This window comes from Artibeus jamaicensis, unplaced genomic scaffold (assembly GCF_021234435.1).
Source record: "Artibeus jamaicensis isolate MK-2021 breed Jamaican fruit bat unplaced genomic scaffold, CSHL_Jam_final scaffold_1283, whole genome shotgun sequence".
Lineage (NCBI taxonomy): Eukaryota > Metazoa > Chordata > Mammalia > Chiroptera > Phyllostomidae > Artibeus > Artibeus jamaicensis.
This window is the reverse complement of record NW_026522028.1, coordinates 20,833,736-20,851,042: the sequence shown is the minus strand read 5'-3', so window position 1 is coordinate 20,851,042 and position 17,307 is coordinate 20,833,736.

Genomic DNA, 17,307 nt, shown 5'->3' with positions numbered 1-17,307 from the left:
TCTGAATACTCTTAGGTCTAGAATGATCTCTTAAATGTAGTCAGGGAACATAGAGTACATTACATGAGTTGAGAACCTGGGCATCTTGTTCCCCAGTCTCGAAAGAAACTCTAATGGAGATAGCAAGTATACACACTGTTCATTGAGGCTTCCCCTTAACCCCCATAAGACAGGCTCTTTATTTACCTCCTCCTTCTCATCCTAACCATGGAGAACCAGGTTGCATATCCTGCAAGGTATTTATGAGCCAATTTTTAAACAGGGATGGGGATAAGTTTCAATTTGCCCCCCACCTCTTCTGTGCATGCTGAGAACACTGGTTATGGGGTACATTTACTGTGGGAGGTCATCCCTCCATGAACTTTGGGGTGCCAGGTGTCAGGAGTAGTTAGTAATGGGGCACACTGCCAGTTGTATCTGCTGGAAGATTGAGACCTTGGCCCTAAGGAACACTGAGAATTACCTGTATCTTCTGAATACACATACCAGTGTGGGAAGGAAATGACCAGTGAAGAAGGACACGTGCTTTGGACCAAAAATTAGTCCATTAGTCCATTTCACTGAGTTAGTATAATGAAGGAAAACATGAGACCAACCAGCCAACCAACAAACACAGTGAAGGGGAAGGGTTAAAAAGAGAGGGAAAAGTTTCCAACTCATGATGAGACTATGTGGAAAAAGGCCTGGTGACATAGAAGTCATCCATGCTGGTGGCAATAAAATCACAATGGGGCAGTTTCACATTGTTTTAGGTTTTTTATCTTTTCTATCTTGGTTTGCCTCCCCCTCCTTCTCAGTTTCCTTTTTGGCTTTAGACACCAATGGCGAGTCTCCTGTAATGCACAAGAATGAAGAGAAAGCTGTTGTTGCAGGTGGATTCTTCTGTTTGGAAGCAGTGGTTTTGTATGTACTTTGGTTTAAAACTGATCTCTTTCCCACACTCACACAGTAAATCCCCACCTGCTTCAAAGAGCATGACCTTCTATAAATGGCCCGGTGAAAACTTCCCTGGGTAGCTCTGGCCAGATTCTGCCACATTCAAATTCATACTCTTTCTACTTATCTCAACTTTTAAGCACGTGAGTCAAAAAAACTGGATAAGATCTGGTGGGCTGCCTTTAATATTACCCTAGGGGAAACTTGGAAAGAAGAGAGCCGTGATCCCTTCTACTGAGAACATACTTTCTTCTAAGGAACCACAGTTGTGGGGATGCGGGTAGACTTTTTACACTAGGATGAGTTATTCCAGCATTTTTACCTGCACATTCCAAGTCAGTCAGGTGCATCAGTCCTTTCAGCAGAACCTGCCTTTCGTGGCTCAGGTGCTCCAAGACTAAAATAAAAACCAAAAACAAACAAACAAAAAAAAAACAGCCCAAATGAAAGAACAGATAAAAGCTCCAGAAAAAAATACAACTAAGCAACGAAGAGATAGCTAACCTATCAGATGCACAGTTCAAAACACTGGTAATCAGGTTGCTCACAGAATTGGTTTAATATGGTTGCAAATTACATGGAAAAATGAAGACTATGCTGAGTGAAATAAAGGAAAATGTAGAAGGAACCAACAGTGACAGGAAGGAAACTGGGACTCAAATCAATGGTGTGGACCAGAAGAAAGAAAGAAACATTCAACCAGAACAGAATGAAGAAACAAGAATTTTAAAAAATGAGGAGAGGCTTAGGAAACTCCAAGATATCTTTAAATGTTCCAACATCTGAATCATGGGGGTGCCAGAAGGAGAAGAGGAAGAGCAACAAATTGAAAACTTATTCGAACAAATAATGAAGGAGAACTTTTCCAATCTGGCAAAGGAGATAGACTTCCAGGAAGTTCAGGAAGCTCAGAGTCCCAAAGAAGGTGGACCCAAGGAGGAACACATCAAGGCACATCATATTTACATTACCCAAGATTAAAATGAAGGAGAGAATTCTAGAAGCAGCAAGAGAAAAGGAGACAGTTACCTTCAAAGGAGTTCCCATCAGACTGTCAGCTGATTTCTCAAAAGAGACCTCACAGGCAAGAAGGGGCTGGAAAGAAGTGTTCCAAGTCATGAAAGGCCAGGACCTGAATCCAAGATTGCTCTATCCAGCAAAGCTTTCACTTAGAATGAAAGGGCAGATAAAGTGTTTCTCAGATAAGGTCAAATTAAAGGAGTTCACCATCACCAAGTCCTTATTATATGAAATGTTAAAGCGATTTACCTAAGAAGAAAGAGATAAAAAATATGAACCGTAAAATGACAACAAACTCACAGTTATTAACAACCACACCTAAAACAAAAATGAAAACAAACTAAGCAAACAACTAGAACAGAAATAGAACCACAGAGATGGAGATCACATGGAGGGTTATTAATGGGGGAGTGGGAGGATAAGAGAGGGGGAAAAGGTACAGAGAATAAGCAGCATCGATGGTAGGTAGAAAATAAACGGGGAGGTTAAGAATAGTATGGGAAATGTAGAAGCTAAAGAACTTATATGTACGACCCATGGACATGAACTAAAGCAGGAGGTGGGATGTGGGTAGGAGGCAGTGTGCAGGACAGAGGGGAATACGGGGGTGGGGGGAATGGGACAACCATAATAGCATAATCAATAAAATATACTATAAAAAATTACCCTAATCTTGGGTTGTAATTAATTTCTAATATGTTTGCCATGACATTTTGATGGTGGTATTTCTTTACATATGAGTATATATCTATATATCTATATCTAATCTATACCTATACCTATATCTATATGTATAGATCTGCTTTCTCCCTCTTAGTAATTTATATTACTAAATGTTTTGGAAGAGTCCAGAATGGACAGAGTCCAGAATGAAAGAGTCCAGAATCAAAGAGGTTTGATTCCCAGTGTCTCACAATGAGCACCCTTTGGAAATAGTCTGGTAGGATCTGGAGGGGAGATAGAAGTCACAGTGGCCTTGTGGAAGTTTTCAGATACCGCTAGAGCCCACCAGTGGGCAGGGTAAAATGGGCAGTTGCTTCCATACACAGTAAATGGCTCTCAGTGTTATACTGGCCTGCAGCAACCCCTAAGGCCAGATAGCAACAGCCAACTGGTATGCCACATTTGTCTTGTATGGTGCACGTCACTGTTTCATTCCTCACTGACCGAGGAGATGCAGTGTATCATGGATTCCGGGATCTTTCTTAACAGTGAATTGTGTGAGTTAATATCTTGGGCAATAGAACTTTGTAGTAACATCTCCATGGACCCATATGTGAAGCCAGTTGATTTGGAAGTTAGAACCAGTGTGCTGCCCTGCAGTCAACTTGGAACAGTGAGTAGGACTCCAGGGCCAGGTCCACATGAAGACCCAGCAGGACTTTGGAACTAGGTGCTAACCATTAAATAAAGACAGTTTATGGGGTCTCTCTCTCTCTCCTAAGTCTGCATGTCCCATGATTTGTTGCCTTTTGATTGAAGCATCATAATTGAAATAGTTAATTTATGACCTGCCGGGGGTTGTTTCAACATGTTAGTCTTTTCCATTAACACATCATGATGGATTAATCTGTGGGATGATCAACTCTGCAGAACAAGCCCCGTAAGTATACAGAACCCAGGAAGCATGTTCTGAATGCAGAGGGTGGGTTTTAAAATAATCCCCTTGTTTGGCTCTTACTCGTGGGGGCAGGCCACCAAAGGGAATGACAGGGCAAGGGGAGAGTGAGGAGGATCTTAGGAAGAAGTGTGTAAGATGAAGTCACTGGCACCTGGACAATGTTACTGAGTGGTGTATGGTGGAGAAAGAGGAGGGAAAGAAGTCATTTATTAAGCAGCAAATGCAAATTGAATGATTCATTTACTCCATTAAATCTTCACGTTACCTGTGTAAGGCTGGTATTAGGAGCTCCAACTTAAAGATGATGGGTCAACATGAAGTTGAAGGTGGGATCAGAGGGGTTAAGTCAAATGTCCAAAGTCACAGAGGAAGTAAACAGCCCTGCCCCAAACTGCCCCTGTTCTGTCCAACCAGTCCAATTGCTTCTCCAATTTGACTGGGAACCAGAATCACCTAGGGTGCTTGGAAACCATGTAGATTCCGTCACCACACCCCAGACATTCGGGTCTCGGAGGCCCAGGAATCTGAATTTCTGAAGCTAATCCAGGTGCTTCTGAAGCAGATGGTCTATCAACCCCAGTGTGGGCAGCACCACGCCTTCCTTTGGTAATACAGGGATCACTCCAGCACGGAAACCCTGGCCCCCTGGCGGTGCTCAACTTATTCTCCTTCTGTGTTGGACTCTCAGTGCTCTTAACTCACTGCTAGGGAATGGAGCTGTACTTCAACTCAAATTGCTTCCCACCTGGCACTTGCTTTGGGGGACTATAACTAATGATACAGAGTTGGCAGTTTTGTTCAGGTCTGAAAGGTAAAGACAGCTTGGACAAATACACTGGGCGGATTTAGGTAGAGACAGGGGCAGGTGGCCAACTGATTCACAGCCCCATAAGTCCTCCTCACAGTTATGGTTTAAAGGATGTCTTCAGCGTAATTTTCCTAGTGTCTGACTTAATTAGACACTGATTGTTGTTCCACGTGTGTGGGGGATAGTGCCACCTAGTGGACTGTCATGGATGTTGATGTTCCGGTACCAAGACCTTTGGCTGGGGCTCTACCAAAGAGGTATGTGGGAAGAAAATATAATAGATACACCCATCTTTTAAAAAGAGTGATTTGGGCTCTTTTACCATCTACCCAGTATATGAATACAGATATGTGTAGGGGTTTGTGTTAAATGTTGTTTACTGATGAGAGGGCGATATAAAAAGAGAGGCTGAAGACCATACACTCTCGAATCTGTTTCAACCATTCATTTCCATTGCTTTTGCTTGGTGTCTCAGGAGGGGGCTGGCCTGGCAGGTGTAGATGAAAAACCTGAGTTAACAGAGTGAGCAGCCCCTTTCTCCCCATGATGAAATAACATGTTTCCTATTTTCATAGAACATGGTTCCCAATGGTAAACGGGTTTAAGCAGCAATGGAATCTCTCTCTCTCAGTCTCTCTGTCTCTCTATGTCTCTGCCTCTCTCTCTTTCCTCTCTCTATCTTTGTCATCTCTGTCTCTATAATATTTCTGAATAATCTAACCACTAACCATTCTCTCCCACCAGCCTTCTCCCACTCTAGCCCATAAATGGTATCTTTAAAGCCTGCTGTAACTTGGTAGTTTGAGGGTTAGCAGTCTTTTTAATCCCACTTCACTATGAGTTCATGAAAACTGTTGTTTGGTGGGTATGATGCTTTTGTGTTTCCTGCTCACTTCCCACAGAGTTAACCAAGTCACAGATGATGGAATGCTTAATTGCTGTATATATATATATATATATATATATATATATATATATATATATATATATATATTTACATACAGTAAATATTTTTCATCTTTTTCTTTTAGTATACAATATGTGGAATTTTTCTTCTACCAAGCATTTCTGCTTTGTATACAGTTTTTGCTCCACATTTCACGTGGTATATTTATATATTATATCTAAAATAATTTTTTATTCAAAGAGTAATACTCAATTTGGTAGCTTTTCCATTCAGTCTCAATCGCTGCTTGGTCTACTCTTGTTTTCTTTGGATTGAAGTCCATGAAATTTTCCAGAAATGTCTCAGATACCAGAGCTCATTTCTGTAGTCTTTTTAAATAGTATCATTTTTTTATTTTCAATAATCTTCTTGCTACCATGACAATGTTGACCACTTCCTGCTTAAAACTTCTGAGGGAAGTCCCTTCTTGTTGATCCAAGTTCCCATACATCCCCAGTTCTGCTTTTTCCTATGATCCTGCTAGAAGATAATCCAAAAATATGAAGTATTTTCAAATGTTGGTGTTCATGAAACTGTGTAATGGTTCTTAGCCTGTAAGAATCAGAATTCAGCTCTTCCTGTGCTTATCCTTTTCCTTTTATCCTGATAGTTCCACTACTCGGTATAATTGGTCTCCCTTGTCACACATGAGGTTACACTTTTCTCGATAGAGCCTGTTTTCATAAAAACTTTGTTTAAAAAGCTCTGTTTAGAAAGACCACGTCAAGGTTTATATATAAGAGTATAAAGTGCTTCCTTCTGAGAATGTGATGGGCCGGGGTTTTTTCCTTAAGGAAAGAAGAACAAGTCCCTATTCTCCATTTCAGGAGTTGATGTCAAAATGTAAGGAGAAGAGAAATCTCCTTCTAAACTACCATTCTGAATCAGCAATAAATAAATACAATCTAAAATACTAATAAATTCATCTGCAAAACATCATGCCATGCTTGGGTTCCTGATATGAGGGTGACTCTTCCTTTTAGAGCCTAAGTAACAAAACTTACAGATTTCCCACCCTTATGTATCTATCTTACAGAGCATAGAAAGTCCTTACTTTTAAGGGCACTAAAGATATCATTTCTAATACTTGTCATTATTGATTAGTTTACATAATCTTCTTGAAGAATTTGTAAGATAGTGTAGAATGTAGTTATAAAATTTGTATTCTGCATTATGTAGATATAGTATTTAGAAAGTATCAATTATACTCATTCATTCATTCATTCATTTTATTCAGTCAGTCAATACATATTTATTGCCTGCCCACCATGGACCAGGCATGGTGCTAGGGGCTGAGAAGACACTAGTCAAGAAAACAGAAATTCTCCCTGTTGTCCTTCCTAGAGCTTATTCAGAAACCCATTACTCAAATAACCACACTGAGGAAGATTCAAGTCCTTTGAAGGAAAGGAAGAGTATCCAGTAAGATTATGTAATTCTCATTACAACTCAGGGAACTGAGTCAGATGGGGTGGAAAGGTAGGCCTCCTAAGGAAGGCCACTGGAGCTAAGATGTGAAAAGTGAGTTAGCTGAACAAGACGGCAGTGAAAGAGGACCAGATTTGTGGGTGAGAGGTCATGAGTGTGGCTCAGTCATGTTCAATTTGGTAGGTTTCCAATACCTAAATTGGAGACGCTCACTAATTGGCCCTAGTCTATGGAACTGCAGGACAAGAGTTAAGCTGGGAAGAGATGTAGTTAAGTCTCCTGTGGCAATGACAATAATGGACACCTCAGGCAGAGACGATGTAGTCTAGGGCTTTGCTACTCAAACTGTTGTCCCTGGACCAGTAATATCAGCATCTCCTGGGAGTTCATTAGAAATGGACAATCTCGGGCCCCACTTCATACCTGCTAAGTGAAAATCTAAATTTAAAAAGAGGCCCAGGTGTTTCCCAGGCGTGCTACAATTTGAGAAGCACTGCCCTGCAATAGAATTTCCCAACCTGAGTGCTATTGACTTTTGAGGGCGGAAAATTCTTTGTCGGGTCTAGGAGTGGAATGGTCGGGGAGAGAGCTGTCCTGTACATCCAAGGATGTTTAGCTGCATTCCTGGCCTCTAACCACTAGATGCCAGGAGCAATCTCCCCACTAAAGTGTGACAACCAAAATACATCTTAAATGTCCCTTGGCAGACAAAATACATTGCCTCCTAGATGAGAACCATTGACCTGGGGACAGAATCTGGATAAAAAGGAAAGATGATGGGAATTAAGCTTTGAATCCTTCCAAGCTTTTAGAGCTGCTAGAAGAGGAGCCTGAAGAGGGAAATGACAAGGAGAAAGAGAGAAGCAAACCCTGGAGAGCAGTGTCCAAGAGACCCAGGAAGCAAGTGTGATGAGGACAGTGTTACAAGCTGCTGAGATGAAGATGAAGATGGGGATTGCTAAGTGCCTGTTTGATTTAAACATGGAAGTTGCTGGTGAGCTGAGAATAAGCCCTGCTGGCAGAGGGGAAAGTCTCAATTCAGATCGGAGGAGGTTGAGAAGTGCAGAAACCCAGACAGTGTGTAGAGTTCTTGTTACTCCGTGTGGCCTGCAGACCAGTAGTATCAGCACGCTCTGGGAACTTGTTAGAGATATGGCTCCGTGGATTGAGCACCAGTCTGCAAACCAAAGGGTCACAGGTTCAATTCTCAGTCAGGGCACATGCTTGTAGGCTGGGTCCCCAGTGGGGGGCATGCGAGAGGCAACCATATGTTAATGTTTCTCTCCTTTCCTTCCCTTCTCTAAAAATTGATAAATAAAATATTTTTAAATGTCTTTCTTTAAAGAAAAGAAAAGAGTGGAATCTCAGTCCTATCCCAGACCCGCTGACTTACAATCTACATTTGTATAAGAGCCCCATGTTCCCAGGTGAGGTCTACGAAATTTAAGATTTGAGAAACATTGCTAGAACGTAAGTCTTTAAACCAGTTCGGTACTGGAGGAGTGGAAACTTACATTGTGTAATTGTATATAGAACTGATTTGCCCCACGTGACTGCCTTAAATATATTTACCTTCTATAAATAGATTTAAAAGAATCCCATATAGTTGAACATTGTGCAAACTTAAACAGGAAAACATGCAATTTATAAACTCAAAAGCCAGAACTCAGTTGCACTGCTATTTTCAAAACACTTGGTAGATTCAAAATTTCACAATTTTATTCAAGTCTCAAATACAATTGCTACTTTATAATTTTTATCCAGGCAGTTAGTGCCCGTGAGCAAGTGAAAATGTGTTACCACTAATTGGCTTTCATAAAAGAAGAATATCTAGTGTAGCTTAGTGTAAACAGAAAAACAGAATCTTACTGTTTATATTAATTGTTTTTATGCCAGTGGACATATATTACCCAGCTACTGGTTTTCATCACCTCAGTTTTGTTGATGTGTAACTAAGAAAAACTGTATGTACTTACAGCCTACAACATGATGGCTTCATATACAATGTGTATACATTGTGAAATGATTACCACAATCAAGTTCATTGACACATCCATCATCTAACATAGTTAGCATACATTTTTTTGGTGTGGCAAGAACTACCTTAGCAGATTTCAAGCATACAATACAGTACTATGAACTATAATCACCATGTTTTAGTTGTACATGAGATCCTCGGAATTTATTTGCTTATAACTGAAAGTTTGTATTTTTTGAATGACAGCTCTCCGCTTTCCCCAGCCCCTTACCCCCAGTGCCTAGTAACCACCACTGTACTCTCTGCTTCTCTGAGTTTAACTTTTTTAGATTCCACATGTAAATGAGATCATACAGTATTTCCCTTTCTCGATCTGGCTTATTTCACTCAGCATAATGTCCTCCGGGTTCATCTGTATTGTTGCACACGGCAGGATTTCCTTTTTTATGGTTGAATAATTTTCCATTGTATATATACTACATTTTCTTTATTCATTCATCTATTAACAAACACTTAGGTTGTTTTCATATACCTTGGCTATTGTGAATAATGTACAATAAAGTAACAGTGCAGATCTCTCTACGAGATACTGATTTCATTTCTTTAGATAAATGACTCGTAGTGAGGATGCTGGATCATATGGTAGTTCTATATTTAATTTTTCGAGGACTCTCCATACTGTTTTCCCTAATGTCTATACCAACAAGGTATTTACATTCCCACCAACAAGGCAGGAGAATTCCTCCTGCTCCACACCCTCACCTATACTTGTTATCTCTTGTCTTTTTGATAATGGCCATCCTAACAGGTATGAGGTGATGTCTCATTGCGGTTTTGACTTGCATTTCTGATGATTAGCAATGTTTAGTGCTTTTTCATATATTTGTTGGCCATTTGTATGTCTTCTTTGGAAAAATGTCTGTTTAGTTCTTATGCCCACTTTTAATTTCTTTCTACTGAGTTGTACGAGTAACTTATATATATTTTGGATATTAACCCCTAGTCAGAGACAAGGTTTGCAATTTTTTTCCCATTCTATGGGTTGCCTTTACATTTTGTTGATGATTGTTTCTTTTGCTGAGCAGAAGCTTTTTTAGTATGATGTAGTCCCACTTGTTTATTTTTGCTTCTGTTGCTTTTGCTTTTGCTTTTGGTGTTATTCCCCCCAGCCCCCCAAAGTCATTGCCAGGACCAATATGAATGAGCTTTTCCCCTGTTTTCTTCAAGGAGTTGTACAGTTTCAGGTCCTACATTTAAGTCTTTAATCTGTACAAACACACAGGTAGGAGAAGTCCCTGTTCCATCAACAACAAAGGTTGCAACCACAGAGATTCTCGGGCTGTGGATAATACCAGGATACCCCAGAAGGAAGAATATGTTTATTGTGAGACAGCCCCAGAGATTCATAGATCAACTCCCACAGCTGTTAGTGCTTCTTAACCTTGGTTTCACCTTGTAATTACCTAGCGAGCTTTAAAAATCCCCATGCCTGGGCCTCACTCATGCAGATTCTAACATAATTGGCCTGGGATATATGTAGCCTGGGCTTTTCGATTTTAGAGCTCACAGGTACTTCCAACATGCTGGCGAAGTTGAGAACTCGAGCTCTGCTGCGTGATTCTCAGACTTCATTGGTTCATTGGTCCTGCCCTGAGCTCCTGGGTCAATATATTTGAGGCCTGACAGCTGCTTTTAAATGTGGACCAGGTGATCCCCATGCAAGTGACCTAAAGGCAAACCTTTGCAAAACCCTGCCCCAGACACAATGTAAGTTTACAATGTTAGGTGCTGAGTTGATGCTGGCAGGCAGAGTAATCTTTGAGAATGTCATCTCTGCCTTTTCCTTTGCTCCCATTCAAACCGACCTCAAGCTCTGTGCACATTGCTTCCAGGGACACAGGCAGGGTAAGTTGTTTGGATTCTGTCTTCTAAGGGCCTAATATGATCAGGGTGTGGCTGGGTGGGGGTAAAGCTACTGAAAGTCACCTGGATCTCCAGGAAGGCTGAAAGAAGAAAGCTACTCCTCCACCCTTTTTGGAGAGAGAAGCGAAGAGGGAAGGGAGGAAAGGTAATAGGAGGATTGGGGAGGTCTGTTGGTTCTGAGCAAAGACCGAGCAACCAAGTTTAAGTGGAAAATGATTAAGCGATCGACTGCGCATGCGTGCGTGCGCGGCCCTAGTCTGTCAGCACACCAAACCCAGAAACTGTGCACAGCCTGTGGCAGGCAAGGACCCTGAAGGTCTGAGTGAAGCTTCGGGAGAGTCAGGTAAGAGAAAAGCTCAAATTGCAGTTGGTAGACTGAGGGTCATAGCAAGGACATTAGATACATGTTCAGTTATTTGAACATTTCCCGCCTGGCTGTATTTCTTACGTAATCTGATTTTGTTTTGTTTTCTCAAAATCTGACTTGGTAACTGGATATAGACTATGCATTGGAAAGTCGGACCTTTAGTTCACATCATTTGTAATTTTATGAAATTGACCCTTCTCTAGCTCGTTATTTAGTTAACATTATCTCTTCCCAAATGCGGGAGTAAAACCCTGCTGTTTCAAGATGTTTGCGTTCCTTAAATCTTGAACACTTTGAGATCTGTAGGGCAAATTATGAGAAAAATTGTATTTATTTGGAAACATGGGTTACGTTGATTGAAACTTCTCACAAACCAAAAACAAAGCTTTTATACACGTGTATATCTTATGAACTTTTACAGCAATTTAAAATATGCTCATTTTTTTCCTTTACGTTATCACACAACTATCAGTCTGCCTGTTCAGGAAGTCCCATATACTGGATAGGGAGCGCCACCTGGTGGCGGAATGGTTATTGACTCCTTTGCCGTCAGCTGGATCTTCCAGAAGTAATTTGTGACCCTAAAGGCATTTTTTTAAGTTTAAAAAAAATTGCTGATTTTAGAGAGAGAGACATCGATCTGTTCTTCCACATATTTATGCATTTCTTTGCTGATTCTTGTATGTGCCCAACCGATATTGCAACACACAACCTTGGCATGTCGGAACAATGCTCCAACCCACTGAGGTACTCAGTCAGGGTCAGAAGGCGTTTGTGAAGTCCTTTGTGGTACAGGTGCAGAAAGGAAGAGACAAACATGGTTTTCTCCAACTCAAAAGCACCATTTTGAGAGATATTGAGATGGGGGAAAGAGGTTTAGAAGAAAAGAAGAATAGTGTGTTTCGGTGGGGGGAGGGAAGAAGGACACCTGGGATTGTAGAGAATGAAATGAAGATCTCATGGAGTCTGCGACCAGCCCTGGGTGCCAGACCTCTCAGGTTGTTCTCATGCTTTCAGCGTGCCCTTATGTATTTGAGTTAAGTAGGTGTCCCTCCAAATCTTTCTGCACGTTTTCAGCCTCTGGTACTGACAACCCCACCTTCCACCAGATGCTCTCCTCTAGCCCTGGCCCCTATGTAACCTCACCTGCTACAATATAAAGAAATCAGGCACAGCTTCAGATCCCCTCCCCTCAACAGCAAAGCAGGTGTTTTTGTTTTTTTTTTTTAATTTTTAAAGAATATTTTATTTATTTATTTTTAGAGAGGGAAAAGGATGGAGAAAGAGAGGGAGAGAAATATCAATGTGTAGTTGCCTCTCATGCGCCCCCTACCAGAGACCTGGCCTATAACCCAGGCATATGCCCTGACTGGGAATCGAACCTGAGACCTTTTGATTTGCAGGCCAGCGCTGAATCCACTGAGCCACACCAGCCAAGGTTCATCTCATCTCCCACTTCCATTTAACTTCTTATGATCTAGCTTCTGGTTCTGTCACACTGTCCAAACTACCCTCTTGGTTGTCACCAGTCACCTTGTCTTTGCCAAATTAAGTGACTTTGGGTCAGTCCCCATGATCCTTTGGTTGGTGGAATGTTGGACAGTGGTAAAGAGTACAGCTCTGGAGCCAGGGTAACCTGCTGGTTTTAACCTCTTTGTGCTTTAGTTTCCTCCCTGAAAAAAATGGGAGCCATCATATTCTCTACATCATAGGATTCCTGGGAGAGGTAGATAAGTTAATACAGGAGCCTCAGCTGCTGTAGCTCAGTGGATTGAGCGCAGGCCATGAACCAAAGGGTTGCGGTTCGATTCCCAGTCAGGGCACAGGCCTGGCTGTGGGCCAGGTCCCCAGTAGGGGGCACATGAGAGGCAACCACACACTGATGTTTCTCTCCCTCTCTTTCTCCTTCCCTTCTCTCTAAAAATAAATAAATTAAATCTTTTTTAAAAGTTAATACAGGAAAACACCTGGGACAGAGTAAGTTAGCTCTATTTTAAGGATTAGCTGTGGCCATGCAATGCTTCCTTTTTTCTCCTGCTCCCCTCCCTTCTCTGTCTGCCTCTCCTTCCCTTTACTCCAAAAACATTTACCGATCTTCCCCTAGCGCACGGCCACTGGGCTGGGAGCATGGAGATAAAATGATAGAATGCCAGCCCTCGGGGAGCACCCAATCCAGAGTGGACCACAGAGTAGTCCCAATGAATGATTACCGTTCTGAGAAAGGGACACAGAGGATGGCTCGGCATTTGGGAGTGCAGAACATGGGGCCCCACGAGCCAGGAGAGGAAGCTGGTTCAGGCCCAGCATCTCAGGGTTGACCACATCCAAACTGAGGCCTGTAGGCATCGCAAAAGGCGGCCCCCTTTTGGTGGAGGGGAAAGATCGGGGCAATGTGAGCGGGTTCCCAGAGGTGTGTGTGAGTGGGACATGGAAGGGTAAATTCAAGCAGCTTTTAAAGACTGGAGTGTTGGCTCAGAAGGAGGAATTGGTTTTTGAAGAGCTGGGAAGGGAGACAGAGCTCATGAGAAAGTATCTTATTTGTAATCCCAGGAAAGTTACACTTTATTGTGAAGGCAATGGAAAATCCTCTGAAGAACTTGTATAAAGGGCTGGGGGGTGGGGGTGGTGAAGAGTTGAGAGCTGCATTCTAGAAAAACCAGGTTTCCCCCCTAATCTTTGACGTATATACTGTTCAGTCCCAATCCCCCCTTCCTCGGATTACTCTACCTTTGGCTCCTTTGACAGCTTCATTTCCACCATCTTCATTCAACAGTGAATTTTCACAGAGCCCTTACTGTAGGCCAGGCTCTGTGCAAGGAATCACCTTGCAAAATTCAGCTTCAGGTACCCAAGGAGGCCAAAACGTTGAGACACCAGTGCTTGGAGACAGAGAAAGGTTTGTTTGATTTGAATGGGAGAGTGAGAATCTCAAATTTGTGCCTCCGGAGAAGCAAGAATAGGGAATTTTTGTGGCTAGGGGGTCAGGAGAGGAGTTCCAGGGAGCTGAGAGAGACAGCTGTGTTTGTTTCATCACAGCTAAGGCTTTTTTGAATGGAACTCCTGGTGGTCCCGGAGTCATCTCCTGCCTGGCAAAGAAACAGCCCATCAGCAACACGGAATTCTATTGTGGGAACAAGGGGCGCTGGGTGGAAGAAGTGAGTCTTCAAAATACCTCATAATTGTGTGCCAATGATGTTATTTTGAAAGCAAAAAGCCGAAACTAGAAATCTTGTGACTATCATCACTGTTTAAGCTATCCTTGTTTTGCTCTTCACTGGCTATAGTTTTCTGTCATCTCAGGCAGTTTACCGTTCAACATGTCTCCTGGAACTCGCTTTACAGAACATGAGTAACGACGTACTCCCTTAATCTCCAACTGTAAGCTACGTGAGAACCATAGCCATTGAAACAGTCAGTTAAAGCCTGTACCTATGTCCTAGTCAAGATTTAAATTATTTAATTCTAGCCACCAAAAACACTAGGGCATTAACATCATGAGGGGCTTGGGGCTACAAGAACACTTCAGACATGTCCATGCCCTCTACCTTTGCTCCTCCCCGGAAAAAGCTTAGTTCATCTCCCTTTTTATTTTAAGGAAGAACATTCACATGTTATTTTACATACATTTGCAAATAGATGCAAATAGGGAGAGTCTTAACCTTTCATGGTTTACACCCTCATTTATTTTATTTTTAATTTTTCAATAAAGGCTTTGTTTTGGAATTGTTTTAGAGTTACAGAAAAGTTGCAAAGACAGAACAGAGTCCCTACTGTTAACCCTTTTACTGTGATACATTTGTCACAACTGATAAACCAACATAGCTACATTATTATTAAACTCCATACTTTCTTCGCTTTTCATTACTCTTCCACATATCACATTACATTTAGCTGTCATGCCTCCTTTGGCTCTAATCAGCTATGACAGTTGCTCAGATTGTCCTTGACTTTGAGGACCTGGCCAGTTTTGAGGGGCACTGGTCAGCTCTTTTGTAGTATACCTCTCAGTTTGAGGTTGGCTGTTTTTGTTTTTCTTTAATGATTTCATTATCCTGACACTGAGGTTATGAGTTGTGAGGAGCAAGACCCACAGAGGTGGAGTGTCATTCTTGACATGTCATATCAGGGGTGCTGCCTGTTAGCAGCAAAATTGTTTTATATTTGCCCATCAGTATCTATATTAAGCTAAATACGGGTTTATACTGAGGTCTCCAGCACCAACACAGGGCCACGTGGTTTCTTCTAGCCTTTGCCCTTGAATAAGCTCAATTTTTGACCAAGCCCTTTTGCACTTTTATAAAAACTTCCTCTTCCCCCCAGGTCTTTGCCCACTATGAAAACCTTTCCATCTGACTGTAGGCGCAATGGAACAATCACACAGGATGGTCTTGCTCTATCAACCAACCCCTTCAACCGTGGACTGTTAGTTCCACTGTCCCCTCCACCTGACTCTGAAACCCTCTCAGCATCTCAGCCCATTTTCACTGTCTTCTCTGAAGCATTTCCTTCCCTGACATTCTGGGGCTCAGAGCAAACCCAGGCTGCTGTCTCTGGCCCTCTTCACCTGAAAGTTCTGATATAGGAGAGGGGCACGAGCACTGTACAAATTAAGGTCAAAGTGAAGTTGGGGGTCGGAGTGTGCTGCTTGGCAGGCTACTCAGCTGACCAGAGATGCGAGCAGACCAAGAGGAAGGAGGCTGCAAACAAAGAAAATTCCTGCAAGTAGCTATTCCTGATAAACAGCCACTCACCTGTTAGCTTATCATTTACCCACACCATAAAGGGAAAACAGGCCACAAAATATGGCTTGTAAGGGTTAACATTAATCCCAATGGTTTTCCCACTCTCTGTTTTCCCATACCAGTCATTTTCCCTCGGTATTAAGGAGAGATACAAGCTCACGTTCTAGAGACAGTTGGGCTGTCTCTTCCTCCTCTATTGTCTGTGGAGTGGCTTTTCTTACTTGTTTCCATTTCTCAGTAAAACCTTCTTTTCTACTTTAACATCTTGTCCAGTTCACGTCTGGAATGCTTTCCTGGGCAGAACCAGGGACCCTCTTGGCTCAGGTTTGGGTCCGCACGAGGACCCTGCCCCTCCAGCATTGGTTCTACCTTGCTGTCGCAGCTTGGCAATGAGGAAAATTCTAGACATTGCCCCTTGTCACAGTGTCAGGTGGGATACGAGGAAGAGGTTTTGTGCGCTCCTGATTCCCCAAACTTACCTGAGGGTTCTAAGTGTCGCCTGCCCCTGAATTTCCCACAGTCCAACCCAACTAGCATCCCTCTGTTACACTCATCTCTGACCATCTTATCTTCTCCAAGCTTCAGTATAATCTTGGGCAAGGAAAGGGAATGCTGTTTTATGTGTTGTGTCATGTGTTTCATACATCTACAACTGGGCTACATCTACAATTGCAGCTTTTGAAACTGCTCCTTTTTTCATTTTTAGAGGGAGGGGGAGGGAGGGAGAGAAATATTGATATGCAACAGAAATGTGGATCGTTTGCCACTCACTGCCGCCAACCCAGGACCTGGCCCGCAAGCCAGGCATGCGCCCTGACCAGAAATCAAACCAGCAACTTTTAAGTCTGTGGGACTGACATGCAACCCACTGAGCCACACCAGTCAGGGCAAAACAGCAGGTATTAATGTCGGCGTGTATGCAGTCCATCTGTGAACAGATAATGATGATGATCACATTTTAACAAAACAGGTGGGGAATAAGAACAAAGGGTTGATGGGACCCAGAAATTGCACCCTCATCCTCTTCTCAAAATGCTGGTCAAATACTCCATACTGTTTGGCTTTTCACCTAGGGCATTTGCGAAGGGAGAAGCTGAGAGAACACAAGAGCGGAAGTGCCGCAGTGAGAGTTCTGGTACTCCCATCTGCTACTTCTACCACTACTGCACTCTTGACCTTTGGCTTCGGTTCCCTCATCCAGAAAATTACGGGGCACTTCCCGCTCTACAGTACTCTGATTTTCTGTCTTCTGAGGGGTGGTTGGGTAGTATCTTGGCTAATTATGTAGGAGACAGCGACTTCAGGAAACATAGGAATGTGTTGTAACTGATGAAAAGACACGGGTTTTCACATAATTGCTTGTAACTTGGGACTGACTCAAAAGGGGAATTTGTGGAGGACTGCAGGAAACCTGCCTTGTCCCTGTATGTGTGTGCTTAGACGTGCCAACGGAAGGAAATGGTCCCATTCATCACGATGAAATGACCTCCTGTTTAGTTTAGCTGGGCCCCTATGTACAGTTGCACAGGCTGGCTACA